Below are 16711 nucleotides of genomic sequence, written 5' to 3' on the forward strand. Positions count from 1 at the left end.
GTGAACACACAGACACAGACGCAGTTGTCTGAAAGTAGGTCTTACCCTGCGAGGAAGAGAAGAGCCTCATTTAGATTTCACGTCAAGGAGATGAATTGTCCTGCTGCTGTTTGATATAGGCCAGTAGCAACCAATCATTTCACACCCTTTTCAAGCATCATCATGAAAAGGACTAAACCCAGGGGCCATGGTGAAAAGGAAACAACTTTCTTGTCCTTAAAAGATCCAACATCTTACATGTGTCTTTCAAAATCTGTCAATCCAGTCCACATCATCACCGTCTGCAGTCTCTAACTCCTGTGTTACAGTGCAAACAACAGGAGTACTGTGTTTTACAGAACAATTCCCTGGTGAGGAAATCTATTTGATCTTTGACCTTTTTCTGTGTACAATTTCAGGATGTTTATCATCACTTCACAAGATACAGCAATGACACTATTTCTAAAGCAAATATTGCTGTCCATAAACATGGCTGATGTTGCCAGGAGGCTGTTGGCTCAATTTTTTAAATAAAAACAAGAAAATGTAAGTTAAAAGTGGCACACTGTGGGCTCAGAGATTGTAAGAAGAGTTATAATCTATAAAAAGAAAATGGAAACAGAAACTCTTCTATTCATTTAATTAAAAAAACAGTAATTTTGATATTTGATACCAATATGAATCAAAAGGGTGATTGGCATCCTTTTTATTATGTTGCAACTAACTACCTTTTGTACTGTTTCTTGCAGAGGAACAACTCTGACACCCCACTACATGATGTACTGTCCAGATAAGCAAGGGCTGAACAAGCTGGCCTGGCAGTTGTGAATTGTTTGTTTCAAAGCTCCATATCATTAAAATACATTTTCTATCAAGCCCTATTTTTTAACAATTAACTTTTAGAAACCCAAGCAAGTAAGAAAGCATTACTTCAAATGCATTCTAATCTTTGCCACACAGGTTTTGCTATATTGTTTTCCAATGAATGAAGGAGGCTTAATGAAGGGAATTTAGTCTCTATACCAAAGTAGGGACTTGTAAGAAAAGCTTATGAATAATAGAGCACTGCACAAGTCAAGAACAGAAAACTATTTCATACAGCAAAAATTGGAAAAACAACGATGCTAACAAATATATTAAGAAAAAGAATATCCATTGGGACTCACAACCTTGCTTTTGATCAAAATGTCCCAGTTCTTATCCAAGTGAGTTTCCTCTGGCACAAGTTCAGTGCAGAAAATTGCCACAGGGCTGCTTGCCAAGCTCTGTCTAAAGGGAAAGAGCCAGGAGCAAGGGTAAATAAAGAAGTGGTGTGTTGCAGGAAACACCTCAGCAGGTAATACTGCAGAGAGCTCAGACACCATTGTTAACTGGAAGACTGCCACCATTTAGAGAGGATATTCAAGCACTTGCCTGCATGACAAAAGGAAGGTGTGATTTCAGCCTGGATAGACATATCTGTGATAGCTTTTGTCTGACAGCAGAAGTTAAGACATGCTGACAAAGGCCTCAGCATCTTCCTACAACATCTTCCTATAGGCATCAGCATCTTCCTATAGACACAGCATCTTCCTCAGGACCACAAAGCCCCACAGACCTTGATTTTTTTGATTGCTGGGTTGTGGGGTAGTCATCATGACTCTTACTGCCCAGACTAGCTAGATTCAGTTTCAGGCAGATGTCAGGCTGCCTGCACTCTGTGCAGCCAGGCTAGGGATTTCTTCTGTCCCTAGGCAATCAGCATAAAACTAGGAGAAGCTCCCATAGCCACATACATCTTAATTTGGGGTTTCTTTATAATCTAAGACAGAGAATCTAGAATCTAGAAAGAGCTGCTTGAATTTAAATGGTAAGCCCCAAAAATCAGTACCTGCCTTTGTATTTTAGATAATACAGAGCACACTGCCAGTCCCACTAAAAGGCTTTATGAGATGTGAACATGTGTGAGAACCACACAGGTCTTATTCTGATCCTACCGCTTTTACACTGCACTTAGTCTGAATTTCTCAGGGCAATTGAGAGCAAAGTCAAGCACTGCACTCAAATCACGGTATTGTGCTGAGCAAAGCAAAGTCATTAAATTTTTGCTTTCCACTTCCTTATTTCTATTTTTGAATAAGGAAGCTATCCTGGAGCATCTTCATTCCCTATTTCTGAGTGTCATAACATATGTTCCTCTTTGACAGATGAGTAGTTTTCTCAGGCTGATGATTTTCTGGTATCTCCCCAAAATGTTATTTCAGAGTTGTCCAAAAAAACCCACATCCACACAAACTAGAATAAAGTGGAACTAGCTTAATTTCAGGATGCTGCAAATTCAACATGCAGATCCTAACCATTTAAAGATTTTGTAAGTTCAAGTTTCTTCAAATCTAGAACTCAAGTCAATGTGAAGGAATGTCGAAAGAGAGGGGAGGCCAATCACACAGAGACACCCTCCCTCCTGTATTTGCAGGAATCTCCTTATGCTAAAATAATAGAGTTCTGTGTAGACTCAGACGTTTCTTCTATGAAGTTGTCTAAAAAGCCAGGGCTTTGTAACATGCAACTAGAATTGTGGCTCTATTCCACTATAAAAGTTCATTACCTTATTTACTAACCAGTAAAAACAGGCCTTTCAGGGTATTCTTTTTCTCTCTGATTTGCCTGAATCAAGCATACAGTATGGTCCCACCAGCCCATAGCATCCATGCAGGAAGAAAGCACAGGACTGGAGGCATGCCAGGGGCTTAGAGACAGGGACACCTCTTCCTAGCCCTGGAAGAGATGCAAAACTGTTTTTGGATGCTCTCTGCCAATGCAATTCAATTAGCCTAATCTACCTGAAACTGTCAGTATTTTTCCTCAGTTAGTCCCATCTGATTTTTCACTACCTTTCAACTTCTCCAAGGCTGGGATGGTTGTTTCTGTTTGCTTCTATGTGAAAATCACCTGAACTCAAATCTACTAGCTCCAGCAGCCCTCCCTGCCAGAAGCCTAAGTCAGAGCACGTGGTATGACCTATACAAAACGAAGCCAAGAAGAGATTTAGACCTGAGGCAGCAAAGAAGTGCTCAAATGACTCCAGAAACACTGCATGCATAAAGAAGGTATAAAGCAGCAGGGTGATCACCCAAGATTAGCCACAATTCAAGAGGGGTTGGCCCATCTTTCCTGGACAAGGTGCCACTGCTGCCGGCTGTTTGGTTGTACTTTTACAGCACTTCCCCTACACTTCTTTGTTCTGTCCTTTCTGTTTACAGCAAGGCATCAGAAAAATTTCCCCTAAATAACCACTGTATTATTTTATAGATTTAACCTTGTAACTCTTTCCTCTTACTTCCCTCTAAGTCACACATTATCTCTTTCACGGCTAAATATTTCCTGTCTGTTCATTCATTGGCTTATTTTAGCTTCTTCCTTCCTCTTAGTTGGCTGCCTTCCCCCTATACGTCTGCCTTACATGTTTATACTCTTACCCATTGTGGCCTGTTTTCTTGGCCAGCGTATTGGTTCACATTCTTTGCCATTGTGAAACTCTCAAAGAATAACTGACTTACTTCACATTCTCTTTGTGTGAATCATGACTCTCGCCGTCTCCACCACACCAGCCCTCTTGACCTGTGGCAGCTCCCTGGAGTGGAGTTCCATAGTGGAAGTAGGCACAGCCTGATCACTGGTCTTCCATACTTCACTTGCATTTAGCAGGATACTTCAAGCCTCACCTAGGTTTTATTTTAATTCTTTTATTTCCTTTCTCTATTGAAAACAAACAGAAACTAACCTTCTCACTCTTTTTACAAAATTCATACTGGATCCCCAAGGGGACAAAGCTAACTTGAAATTTGAAAAGCTGTATTCCTGATACATCCTAGCAACCCACTGAAAGGAAACAACAGTTCCCAGATACACTCAACCATACGCTCTCCTTGTGTCCATTATAGACACAAACAAATAGATATATGAGACTTTTTTATCCCCGTGAAGTTCTGTACAATAGCATACAACATTAAGATGCTAAGAGCCTCTTCTCTTGATTCACGCTGATCTAAGAGCCACAAGGATCATATCCCAAACTAGAATTCTTCAGAAAAAGACATTTTCTTTTTCTATGCCTTTTATACTGTGATATTCTATCCCAACACTTACTTCCTGCTATTACTTAGGTGCTGTCCTGTTGTTGTTTATATTAGGGATGCTACAAAGAAAAAGCAGTAAGAGGGTGAATGGGAGCTGTTATGACTCAGATTTGTTTGATTAGCTAAAAGCACCCAGTGAGCTCCTCAGAGCACAACTTAGAAATGGATGAGACAATCCAGGATTAGATTTCTCTACTACTTCTTGATTTTTTAGTTTGTTTTTTTTTAAATGAAGATTGTTGCTGTGAGTCAGAAGTTCATTAAAATATTGAAACTGGAAAGAAAAATGTGTTGAATATGGCTGGAACACAGATCACTGCGAGGGAGGTCTATCTTGCAGCCTAACATATGTTAGAGACAAGGAATGTGCATTCTGGATGACCCAGTGCTGTGCAACTGCAGGGGGCACAGCATTCACAGAATCACAGAATATGCCAAGTTGGAAGGGATCCACAAGGCTCATCAAGTCCAGTTCTTGGCCCTGCAAAGGACCCTCCCCAAGAATCACACCACGTGCCCGAGAGCATTGTCCAAACACTTCTTGAACTTTGACAGGCTTGATGCTGTGACCACTGTTCTAGTGCCCAAAAACCTTCTGGGTGAAGAGCCTTTTTCTAATATCCAACCTAACCTCCTCTGACATAACTCCCTCAGGTCCTGTCACTGGTCACCACAGAGAAAAGATCAGTGTCTGCCCCTCTTCTTCCTCTCACAAGGAAGTTGTAGGCTGCAATGATGTCTCCCCTCAATATCTTCTTCTCCAGCTGCTCCTCATATGGCTTCTCCTCAAGGCCCTTCACCATTTTTGTTGCCCTCCTTTGGACACTCTCTAACAGCTTAATATCTTTCTTATATTGCGGTGCCCCAAACTGCACACAACATTCAAGGTGAGGCCACACCAGTTCACACCAGAGTGGGACGATCCCCTCCCTCAACTGGCTGGTGATGCTTTGCCTGATGCCCCCCAGGACAAGGTTGGCCCTCCTGGCTGCCAGGGCACTGCTGACTCATATTCAACCTGCCATCGACCAGGACCCCCAGGTCCCTTCCCATGACACTGCTTTCCAGCATCTCATTCTCCAGTCTGTACAGGCATCAGGGTCGCCCCATCCCAGGTGCAGAATGAATATGAATGAATATGCAATATGAACTTCATATAACTGGTGATTGCCCAGTCCTCTGATTTGCCAAGGTCTCTCTGCAGGGCCTCCCTGCCTTCAAGGGAGACAACAGCTCCTCCAAGTTTTGCGTCATCTGCAAACTTGCTTAGTATCCCCTGCAGTCCTGCTTCCAAGTCATTTATGAAGATGCTGAAGAGCACAGGGCCCAAGATGGAGCCCTGCAGAACCCCACTAGTGACAGGTCACTAGTCTGATGTTACCCCATTCACTGTTATCCTCTGTGCTCAAGCCACCACATGATGTGCTTATCCAGCTGTGTGCTGGACATTTGGTCCAGAAGGATCCTGTCAGAGACAGTATCAAAAGCTTTATTGAAATTCAAGAAGATTGTATTGACTGACTTCCCTTGATCAACTATGTATATTACCTTGTCATACCATGTCAGGTTTGATAAGCAGGACTTTCCCCTCATGAAAGTGTTTTCTTTCAGGTGTTTTTCAATACCTCTCAGAATAATCTCCACAACTTTACCAGGCACTGAAGTGAGACTGACAGCCTGTAGTTTCCAGGGTCCTCCTTGTTGCCCTCCCTGAAAATTGGGACAACATTCGCCAGCTTTCAGTCAGCTGGGACCACTCCAGATTCCCAAGACTGCTCAAAAATCATAGAGAGGTTTTGTGACAACATCAGCCAGCTCTTTGAGCATTCTTGGATGAATCCCACCAGGCCCCATAGATTTTTAGGGATCCAGCTGGAGCAGCAGATCTAACACAGTTTCAGGGTTGACTGGGAGTTGATCATTCTCACAGCCATGGTCCCCCAGCTCAGGGCACTGAGACCCCCCTTGGTCCATCATCTGTGTTTAAGACAGAGGCAAACAAAGCATTAAACACTTCTGCCTTGTCTCTATCCCTGTTTGTGAAGTGACCATCCTCATCCTGTAACGGGCCAGTGATATTTCTATACTGCCTAGTGCCATTCATATATATGAAAAAACTTCTGTTATCCCCACATTTCTGGCCAGCTTCAACTCCAGTTGAGCTTTGGCCACACCAATTTTCTCCCTACAGTGGCAAGCAGCATCTCTGAATTCTTCCCATGTCACTTGACCTTCCTTCCACTGGGCATACACCTTCCTTTTTTTGCCTTACTTCCAAGAGAAGATCCCTGCTCAGGCAAGCTGGCCTTTTGCTTTGCCTGCTTGACTTCTGACATTTGGGATTTGCCCGCTCCTGTGCCCTGAGGTGGTAGTTTAAGAAGTGACCAGCACGGATGGACCACAGCACCTGCAAAAACATTTTCGCAGGGGACCTTACTTACTAATTCACTGAGTAGGCTGAAGTCTGCTCTCCTCTTGTCCAGAGCTGAGGTTTTGCTGGCACTTCTCCATTAGAAAGTAATTCTGATTGTGAATGCAGCCTTTGCTGGATTTAACTGTGCAGCAAAAATAAAAAATGGCAACCCAAAGTGTATATTTACTGAAACCAAGGTGTATATTTACTAAAAAAAAGTAAAATCAGTCTGATTATTTTTAATTAGTATTTTGTCTTGTATCAGCTTTGCATTAAAGCTGCAGACTGGTTTTGTATTTATCTGAGTACAAAATAGTCCTAAAAAGGGGAGGAGATCATCCCTCTTACTCCTGATAAGGGGTGATCAAAGTGGTGACAAAAGATTGTAGAGCTAATTTTTAGATAGAATCCTATTGAATTAGAATAGGGCCCTGCTGGCTTATGCTAACTTACAGACAGGATACAGTTAACTTTATAATAAGGATTCTAGCAGAAGCAAAAACTTTGGAGTTGTGATAAGGAGCTTTGAGGGAGACCTTGAAGGTTGATAAAGGGGGGCTCCAAGAGAAAGAGACAAGATGAAACCAGTTTTGAGGTGAGTGGCCAGTGCCAGCTCAGCATTCTTTGCAAAGGTGAATAGTTCAGAGCTGAGGAAGACTCTTACTTCATCCAAAAGACCCCCAAATGAAGACGCCCAAGGGGCGTTCTGAGGCAGAGCTGTAGGAGTGGTGTATGTTAATGATTCCCCTCCCAATTTTCAGGAATTTGCTGACACAGATAATGCATAAGTAACACAACTAATGTATATGTAACACAACTAATGCATATGTAACACTGTATCACATAAAAGAAGCTGAACAAAGGCAATAGGTGTGCATGTTCGGCAAAATTATTCCCCATGCACCCAGCGCTGTAAATAAACATATCTGCTTCAATACTCTTTGTGAGTTTTGGGTTTTTTTCTGCAAATCACTCCACATCACCTCAATGCAGAATGTCAAAGTAAGTCACTGTAGGGGACAATCATCCTTAGAATCTTAGATGTGTGCACTATTTCTGCCAATTTTTAAAATTTGCATTTCTCCCCTTTTCCTGGTATACTTTCCAGAAGAAAAAAAAATTGAGTCAGCTCTTTCTTATACAAAAAGATTTGTTGCCAAGGTACATACACACTTAAACACGCACATATATTTTCCTATATACACCTTGTGAAATAAGCGTGTAAGTGCTGCCATTTTTGAAGAGCTTTCTGCTTCCTTCTCTGTCTCTGTCTCAGCATGGCTTCATCATTTACTTGTGGTTTTTCTCCCAGTCACTGGATTTCAGTGGTGAAGCGACACATGTTTTTCAGTTTCTTATACATATACTTCATTCAGATCACCAGAGCCATGTACTACATGATTAGTAAGTGAATCTAAAATTTCAGGTTCACTAACCACTTAAGGAGACATGATGAGAAGCTGACACAAGGCTACATCTTTGGTAAGTACCTGCCCTTTTAAAAAATACATTCAGTGGGAATCTCGGACATAAACCAGCTTGTCATATGGTGTACGCACACTAGAAAGCTTGTATCACTTGCAAATTAGATTGTCTTAAAAGAGCTGCTATCACAGCTCAGCAGTAGTCTCTCCTTTCATGCTGATCAGTTTTCATTACAGGAGTGCTTTATACTGCTCTGTATGTAAATAGTTATTAATAGATAAAATGCCAGGAGAGAGGCACTAGCAATTGGTCTCCATTCTAGACAACTCCTAAGCTTTGCAGGATTAATAAAACACCTTATTGTGCACTGCAATCAGCTACTCTTTGTATCAGCTCTCGTGCTCTCACAGCAGCCCATACCTGCCAAATGCCCACGTTTTTGCAGGCAGGTCCTTATGGCAACACTAGGGCAGAGCTCAGTTCCAGCTCATGGCAATTATCCACAGCACCAGCTCACTCACCACTGTGGTTCCTTGCATTAGTCCCTGCATGCAGCTCAGCAGTCTCCTAAGTGCACAGAGATGAAGGGTTAGATCATCAGCAGGCTATTCAAACTGCTTTTAAACAAGTTATGTTCCAGGTATTGTGGGTTTCCCTATGCATTACCTCTACTTTGATTATTGTGGCCTTCCCTGATTGCTTAGATAAAGGCTTCCTGGACTTAATGCGGAACACTGTAACTCACAAAATGGGAACCCACCTCACTGACTGTGATATAGATCTCAAAGGAAAGCTGCTTCATTATACTGGTTACATGGACTCTTCTGCTCAGGGCAAACTCGTAACTCATGATCTTTCACCACTAGCCCATAGTGAAAGACAGGTCCAGTCACTGGAGGATGGCTGGGCCAAAAGACCTGTCTCCACTTAAGAGATACTGAAGCTAATTTTTACCTATTTCTGTACATTTTCCATGGCTCCAGTATTAGCCTAGGCCTATTCCTTCCATGACACTCAAGCTTATAACTTCACTGATTTCTACTTTATTGTGGCTTCCCGGCATAACCAGGTTATCTGTCTTAGCTATTCCCATCAGAGATGGGGATGTCACATTCAGATGCCTTACCTTCCTCTCTTCAACATTTTATGCCGAGAAGTTGAAGAACCTGGCTGACCTTCAGAATCAGAGACTTAAGCATATTTCATGCAGTTGCCCTCTGATGGACAGACAAATGCAGAGAGAGTAATCAACCTGCCAGAGATTCCCCAGAGCAGGAAACCAACTTGAAGTCTTCCAGGTGTTGGGCTAGCACTCAAATGTAATGCCCATTCTTCTACCCATGTCAATACGCACATGGATTGGTACATAGACAGTCATAGCTCCAAATGAAAGCAGTAGTGGACACGAAAATGCCACAGAAAACCTCAGAGTTTTTATTGACTCTGCTTACTGATCTGCACACTCTGAATAATCATACAGTCTCCCTAACCATATCTGTTGTACATTCCAGCCATGCTGAACAGACCCATTTACACTTTCATTAAAACCAAAAACAATCTGAGGAAGAAAAGACCTCCTTTCAAAAATGCTACATACTTAATGTCTACAAAGCGTGGATAGGGTTTGAAAGAAAAGGGAGAGGACCAGCTACTACCTGGTACAGGAAAGATGCTGTGCTCTACAGTCATACATAGGAGTCACATGTTCAGACTGTTACTCATATTATTTCCTCCAGACATCTAATTTGAGTGTCATGCAAACCCACAGTTAGAAGTCCAGCTTTATCGTAAAGGGAAAAAGAAAGACATTTTAAGCCAGCAGCTAAGAGCATAGATGCATGCCTAAAAGAATACTTGATCTACAGTCAAACTACAGGATTTGTCTCGGCTTGGATCTCTCTTGATTTTCACAATCTATGTATGGGATCTGATAATTTACAACTTTGGTGGATTAGTTCAACCTGGTCCTCAAAAGAAGTAGTTTGGCAGGGATCTGCCTTGAATCAGAGCTCCTTCTTGTACGAATTATACAGGTCTTCCATGATTGATTTATCTGGATTTCTAAGTATGCCAGGACTAACTTGGTATTTGACTTTCACCATTTCATAACACAATTCTTGTGTGTTTGCAAAATCATGTAAGTAATAACAATCCAACACACCTAATGTTATCTTTGAGAAAGCTGAGCACAGGCACAAGAGCTAAAACATGTCTTCTGATGACACTTACAGTGTTGAAAATATTGCTTTGTAGGGTAACAAATGAGGCTGCACCTTGAGTACTGTGTTCAGTTTTGGGCCACTTGCTTCAAAAAGGGCATTGAAGTGCTGGAGCTTGTCCAAAGAAGGGCAACAGAACTGGTAAAAGGTCTAGAAAAAATGTGGTATGAAGAGTGTTTGAGGAAACTGGCGTTGTTCAGTCTGGAGAGAAGGAGACTCGGACGACCTTATTACTCTCTGCAACTACCTGAAAGGAGGGTATAGTGACGTGGGAATCAGTCTCTTCTGCCATGTCTCAAGTGAAAGGATGAGAGGAAATGACCTTAAGTTGTGCCAGGGGAGGTTCAGATTAGGTATTAGGAAAAAGATATTTCACTGAAAGAGTGGTTCAATGCTGGAATAATTTGCCGAGGGAGGTTGTCGCCATCTCTGAATGTGTTCAAGAGGCACCTGGATGTGGCACTTGGAAATATGGTTTAGGGTTGATTACGGTAGTGTTGTGTTGGCAGTTGACAGTTGGACTAGATGATCTTGAAGGTCTCCTCCAACCTTGATGATTCTGTGATTCTGTAACCCATTTCTCTGTTCTCCCCTGCTCACTGGGGAAAAAAAAAGCCTTTTCTCTAAAGGCAATGAACCTACAACCCCACTAGATAGTCACCACGGAGGATCACAAGACCCTCCTCAGGTACTTAGACTGACAAATTTCTGTTTTCAGTGATTTCCGTATCCACCGGTCTCACCTTGCTGGCAATCACCTGGACAGCGAAAACCAGAAAACGTTCTTCAATCGTGATGTCAGTTGTTTTCCATCTGATCCTTGATTTCAAACCACTCTCACCTCTGACCACATAGAGTAACTCCTGTAGCTGACAACTATTCAACCATGGACACTTTAAAATACCCAACCAGCTACAATTATTTTAACTCATGGAGTGAAAAATTAGAATCAGCTGTTTAGCACAAAGACTCTTCCTTCACGTTATGGGAGCTGCTGCACCTAAACTGAGAGAAAGTCAAGAGGGAATACATTTTGTCTCTGCAAGCTGAGAAGGAATATATTTTGTCATGGCTCTTTACAACAGCCATGGTAAAAGTCACTTTGAATTCATGCCTTACTGTTACTTTAAAAGAACCTCACTTGCTGTCTAGGTATTGTACAGGTGGAAATGGGCGTGAATTGGGAAAACAGATTGTCCATTCATTTTCTAAGCTATGTTTTCCTATCTAAACCAGAAATTTCCGTGGGCTGTTGCCATCTCTAACTAAAAGCACAGCTTCTGAAATACCTATGACAGCAACACTGAATAGCTACTTTTCTGCCAAGTGACTTAGAAAATAAGTTGCATGGGGCAAGTATAACTTAAGAGCAGACGTGTCTTGCATGACTCATACCAACCTCTGCCTGCTATTCTGGTAGGCAGGAGTGTAAACTGGCTTCACATCCGAACAGCTTTCCCTCCTCAGACTCTGTTTGTGGCTCTTATCACTGGGGTGAAATCAATGTTTGTTTACTTTCTCTGAGTAAACTAGCGGTGTGAGAAGAGAAGGAATCTCAAACTTCAAAAGCCAAAATGAAGAATTCAAGAAAAGTTGTAAATTGTATCAGTCCATTTACCACAGATGAGAGAAGAGAAAAATTTTAACTTGAAGAGAAGGTGGGGGTACTCACCTATCAGTGCTTTCACCTTTGTCCTTGGTTTCTGCAGCACTGTTCCCAGCTGCCATCTGGAGGAGAGCAGTCTGTGCCTTTGTGCGCACTTAAATAGTAAGTGGTGTGTCCTGGGATTACTCTCTGCCTCCGCATTCTTAAAAAAAGTATTTTCAATTTTTGACATTTTTTGACATTTTTAGTTAGAAGTAAAAGTGGCCAATTGCATTATTAAATTCGGCCTCAGTTTCAAGAAAGGGATGGGTGTGGGTATATCTGACCATGACTACATTGAGGAGATAACTGTTTCTAGGAGAAGAGTGTCAGCTTTTATTTTGGGAGAGCCAATTTGGCGGATGCTCTTGGCTTCCACCACACAATTCATGTGAAAAGCAAAAAAAAAAAAAAAAAAAGAAAGAAAAAGAAAGAAGAAATTTAACTGGCGCTGCCCAAGAAAACCAGACAGACACATGAAAAAGGAATGATGTACCATATAAAGCATTAAATACACACACACACAGGCAGGACTCTGCTTTACAGGATTTGAACCATATGCACATCTACACATACACACGCACTAACTCTCACCAGTAAATCATTTAGCCAGACTATCTGTCTGGTGTGTGGAACAGAAACACACTTATGAAATCTATTTTCTTATTTTAGCAGCAGGATAATAATTGATAAAAAGCCAGACCAGGGGCGCTGAGTTTTATATGACAGATATACAAGGCTGCTGTTCTCCTCCTGTGTGCTTTGCCCCTTCTCTTGCCTGCAGCAACTCCAGCCTCTGGGCTACTCAGCAGCTGCCCAGTAGCCCTGCATGGGCAGGGCAGATCTCCTGATCTCGTTAAAGCAACAAGAAAGGAGTAGCCAGTGGGTGACTCAACAGGGACAGGAGTCAGCTGTGCATACGGCCCCTTTGGGCCAGCCCTTTGGGTAAGGGCTGGACACAGGGATGTGCTTCCAACACGATCCCAAGCCTCCCTCAGCAGCACCCTGGCAGATGGCAGTGGTGCAGGGGTGGTAGCGTGGTCTTGCCGTAATGAGAGTGTGGGCAAAGCAGCAGAAGCAAAAATACCCTGGTGGCCCCCACCAGCTCCAGCAATGCCTGGAGGCAGGGAAGCATGGGCAATACTAGTGAAAATAATGAACTACTCCAAGCGCCAGGGATTTCCTCCCTCCTCTGCATATCGCCTGCAGTACAGTGCCAGCCCCAGACACTATATCAATGAGATATTGTCTGCAGTTTATTTTTATAGGATTTTTTTCCCTCTATCTCCTTTCTGTGTGGCTGTTTCCCACCCTTCCCAAACAAACTCTAAGGCAAAGTTTAGCATATCTCAGCGATAACCCATTTCTGGGTGCATCAGCACTGGTGTGACTCCTCTGGTCCTCTGGTTTTGGGCGGCTGCTGGCAAAGGGGAAGGTCAGGCAGAGGAGAGCCAGGGTGGATCTGGGCCAGGTGGAGGAGAGATGTATTGCTGTGGGACCACCTGTCCCAGCCTGTGTACCACCCCTGGAATAACTTCCAAGACTTCAACCCTCTGTACAGGGGTGTGCTCACAGCAGAATGGTATAACAATATGAACGCAGGATGAATTGTTGGCAGCTGCCAGATATGGGCCCTGTATTTACACTAGGATAGACCATCTCAAGGAAGTCACCTGAGTTTTAAGTGCCCCTGTTAATTCACACATTAGAACAGGTAGGGTGGAGTAACAAGTAGAATGTGTAATGGTGTGTGTGTGATGCTAATATTTACCATCAGCTGGGTTTCGCTTAAGAAAAGGAAAGATCCCCATGCCCAGTCTGGGCCCATGTCAGACTGGTGGGTTGATCTTGGACTCCATGGGTTATTCTCCATAAAGCAGCCTGCCTCTCTGCTCTGGCCTCAGGGTAGCCCAAAAGATGGGGTAAGCTTCATCGCAGGGCTGACCCTGGTGGGATCAGGATGTTGGGCTAGAGACCTCCTGAAGTCCCTTCCACTCTGAATGATCCTGTGGTCTCTCTGAGTGCTCAGCCCAGACTGGCTGCTTCTCCCAGGCTTTTTGTATCCTGTCTTCTGCTCCCCACTCTCCCTCTTTACACACTACTGACTCTTTGTTCTTTTAATGTACAGTCAGATTGTTAAAAAAAAAAAAAGAAAAAAGAAAAACTCAGACTTAAAATATAGTGAAATTATGAAAAAAAAAATACAGTGAAACACAACCCACTCTGAAATTATTTCCATATTGCTTGTCATAACTAAGGGGCAACTCTTTTTCAGGAAGTTCCATTATTTTGGCCACTTCATTCCCTCACATCAAAGGGCCATAACTGGCTCCTCAGACTCTCTTGAGAGGCAGGACAGGGATAAGCCCCCCTTTGGTGAATCTCGCAAAACAGAGAGTGTGTTTACTTCAGTGCCTGGAGCCTGCCAAGTAAGCCTGCCAACAGGAGGTGTTGCTGGCACAAAAGGAGTATTTACCAGGCTTCCCGCTAACAGAAATACCTGATGCTTGTAGTGATCCTCCTTCTGTTAGGCTGTAAGGAGTCCAAAGCTCAGGGGAGGCTGCTTTGTGCTGAGCCCTACACAAATGCAGCTGGAGAGAGAAGCTGCACTGCAGGTTCTGATTTTCACTAATTACATCTGCCTTGATTTTCTCCTCCGCATCATTCCTGTGTAAAAGAATTGGAGCTGCCTCAAGGATATGCCTCCTTTTTGACTCTAAGACAGCTGGAGTGCAGTGTTCAACTTCAAGAAGGCAGTTGTGCCATGCACACCCTGTTGAGTAAAGGGAAACAAGGTCTGTGAGTGTCACCAGAAAACTGACTTCTCTCCTTTCTTCTGAGGTCTTGTGCAACCCATCAGCAAAGCAAAAAGAAATCAAACTTCAGCTTTGGATTCTGCAAGCTATTTTAGCTATCCAATTCTCAGCAAAACCATCAAGATTTAAAATTTCAGATGCTGTTTCTATTACAATGGCATTGAAGTGCTTGCTCTGACCCTGGTAGAATTCGCATAGCTGTCACTGAGAGCAGGTCTGAATTGTGCTTGCTCTGAGGGACATTTCTTCCAGGGACAGCACCACTCACCTCAACTCCCTGCTGAGCTACACAGGCAGTCACCAGTTCTATTAGGTCTGCTCAGAGAGGTTTGTTCCAGGTCAGCTTTACTTTTAAACCACATTAACTGTGAAATTATGACTTGTGCCCAACAGGGTTCTCTAGTACACCAGAAAACAGTTTGGTTTGTAACTGGAGCGTGTTTGTGCTCATTTGGTATGGGAGGTCTATACCATGCCAGGCCTGTGGGAAGATGCCAGCTGAGTATAGATACCACACACTGGGACTGAGGAGAAACAGAATTTCTTGCACATCGGTGCTGACATTTTAATATGAAATCATTGCAAATTATGATGACTGCAGAGTACAGACCTTGGCATGTGTTTATATCTTGGCGTCTGCTTCTAGCCAGAGAGGAAAGGGTAGAGAGGAGCATGGTTCTGTCTTTAGCTCTTGTCCTTCAGGCTGGAGTTTTGCAACTCAGTTATTGAATGCCATCAGCAGAGATGTTACACTGAATGCCCGAAGTTGGTAAGATGCATACCAGTTTCGTCTGACTACAAATCAAGTAACCATATTTCCATCTTCAAACAGTTTGATCCAGGAATTTCATGGGAGCTTTACCTTCTAATCCCAAGCTACATTTGGTTGAATTTGGCCCTGAATGTGGGAAAAACCCTTTGGAGAAGCACAGTAGTTACTGTACAGACACAGCTGCTGTTTTTCCAAATGAAACACAGTATTTCATCTGTTTCAATGCTGTTTTAAGTCAAATCAATCTGACCCATGAGTTGCTCTGTACTTCTTTTGCCAGATTTGATTTTTGTGTTTGCAGTTTGCGTTGGTAAGTTAATAATGACAACAACATGTCTGAAACAAGAGGAAATTAACTCTATTTATACCAGCACGAGAAGAATTATGAAAGGTTCTCAGAGCCAAACGTCAAGCAGGCTTTGGTATGCATGGAATACATTCAGGAGACAAGAGTTTGGCAACGGAAAAACACCAAAGAGCTGGGAGGAAGGTCAGTTTGAAAGTAGACTCAGGCTCCTGCTGCGGCACGGAGATTTGATGAAAGAAGCCATCTTAGGAGAGGAGTAGGTCTGGTCTAGGTGCCTGGACCAGCCATGAACATGTGCTTAGTGCAGACCCTGCTGCGCAGCACACTTCCTGTGACACATTGGCTAGGCTGCAACTACTCATTCCAAGAATGAAATGGTTAAGACAGCTGCAGAGCTGCCATGTACAGAGTAGTGAAGTATGTGACATCTTACCAGCTGAAATACTTGAGACTAAACCTTGTTACTCATTGGGAACTCTGCCATTAAGCTCCCTCTCCCCTGATACTTATGATTAACACTTTGAAACATCTGCATTGCCTTTTTGACTCAGAAGAATTATTCCAGTTAAAGGGAACAAACTTTCTGTAGCAAAGTTTCTGACTGTTACGAAAGAGAAGACTTATAGAGAAGCTATGTCTTATCCTTTATTCTTCCCAAAGCAGTAAATAGCCTTTGGGAAGGAGGTGTCTCCTGGTGCTCCAGGTCACAGCTCTGTCTCCAGAGAGCTCCCTCCAGGAACACAAGCGGTGATAGTGAGCCTGCCCACGCTCTTATGGGTACCGGCCTCTCTCAGGCTCCCAGGCTGCTGGAGATGTGAGGGGGCAGTGGCCCTACATGTAACACACACACAAACACACACACACACACAGAGAGCCCTTTGAAGCATTAGCATTAGGATGCCTGGCCAGGCTGATGGGCTCTCCCTTAGAAAAGCTAGGGTGGAGGCACTTCCCAAACTCAGGTTTTGGTCGCAGCTCCCAAGAAAGGGAAAGCAAGGTTTGTATGAAGATGAAATA

Source organism: Pipra filicauda, unplaced genomic scaffold, assembly GCF_003945595.2.
Source record: "Pipra filicauda isolate LSUMZ 115617 unplaced genomic scaffold, ASM394559v2 scaffold155_size1731166_pilon, whole genome shotgun sequence".
NCBI classification, from domain to species: Eukaryota; Metazoa; Chordata; class Aves; order Passeriformes; family Pipridae; genus Pipra; species Pipra filicauda.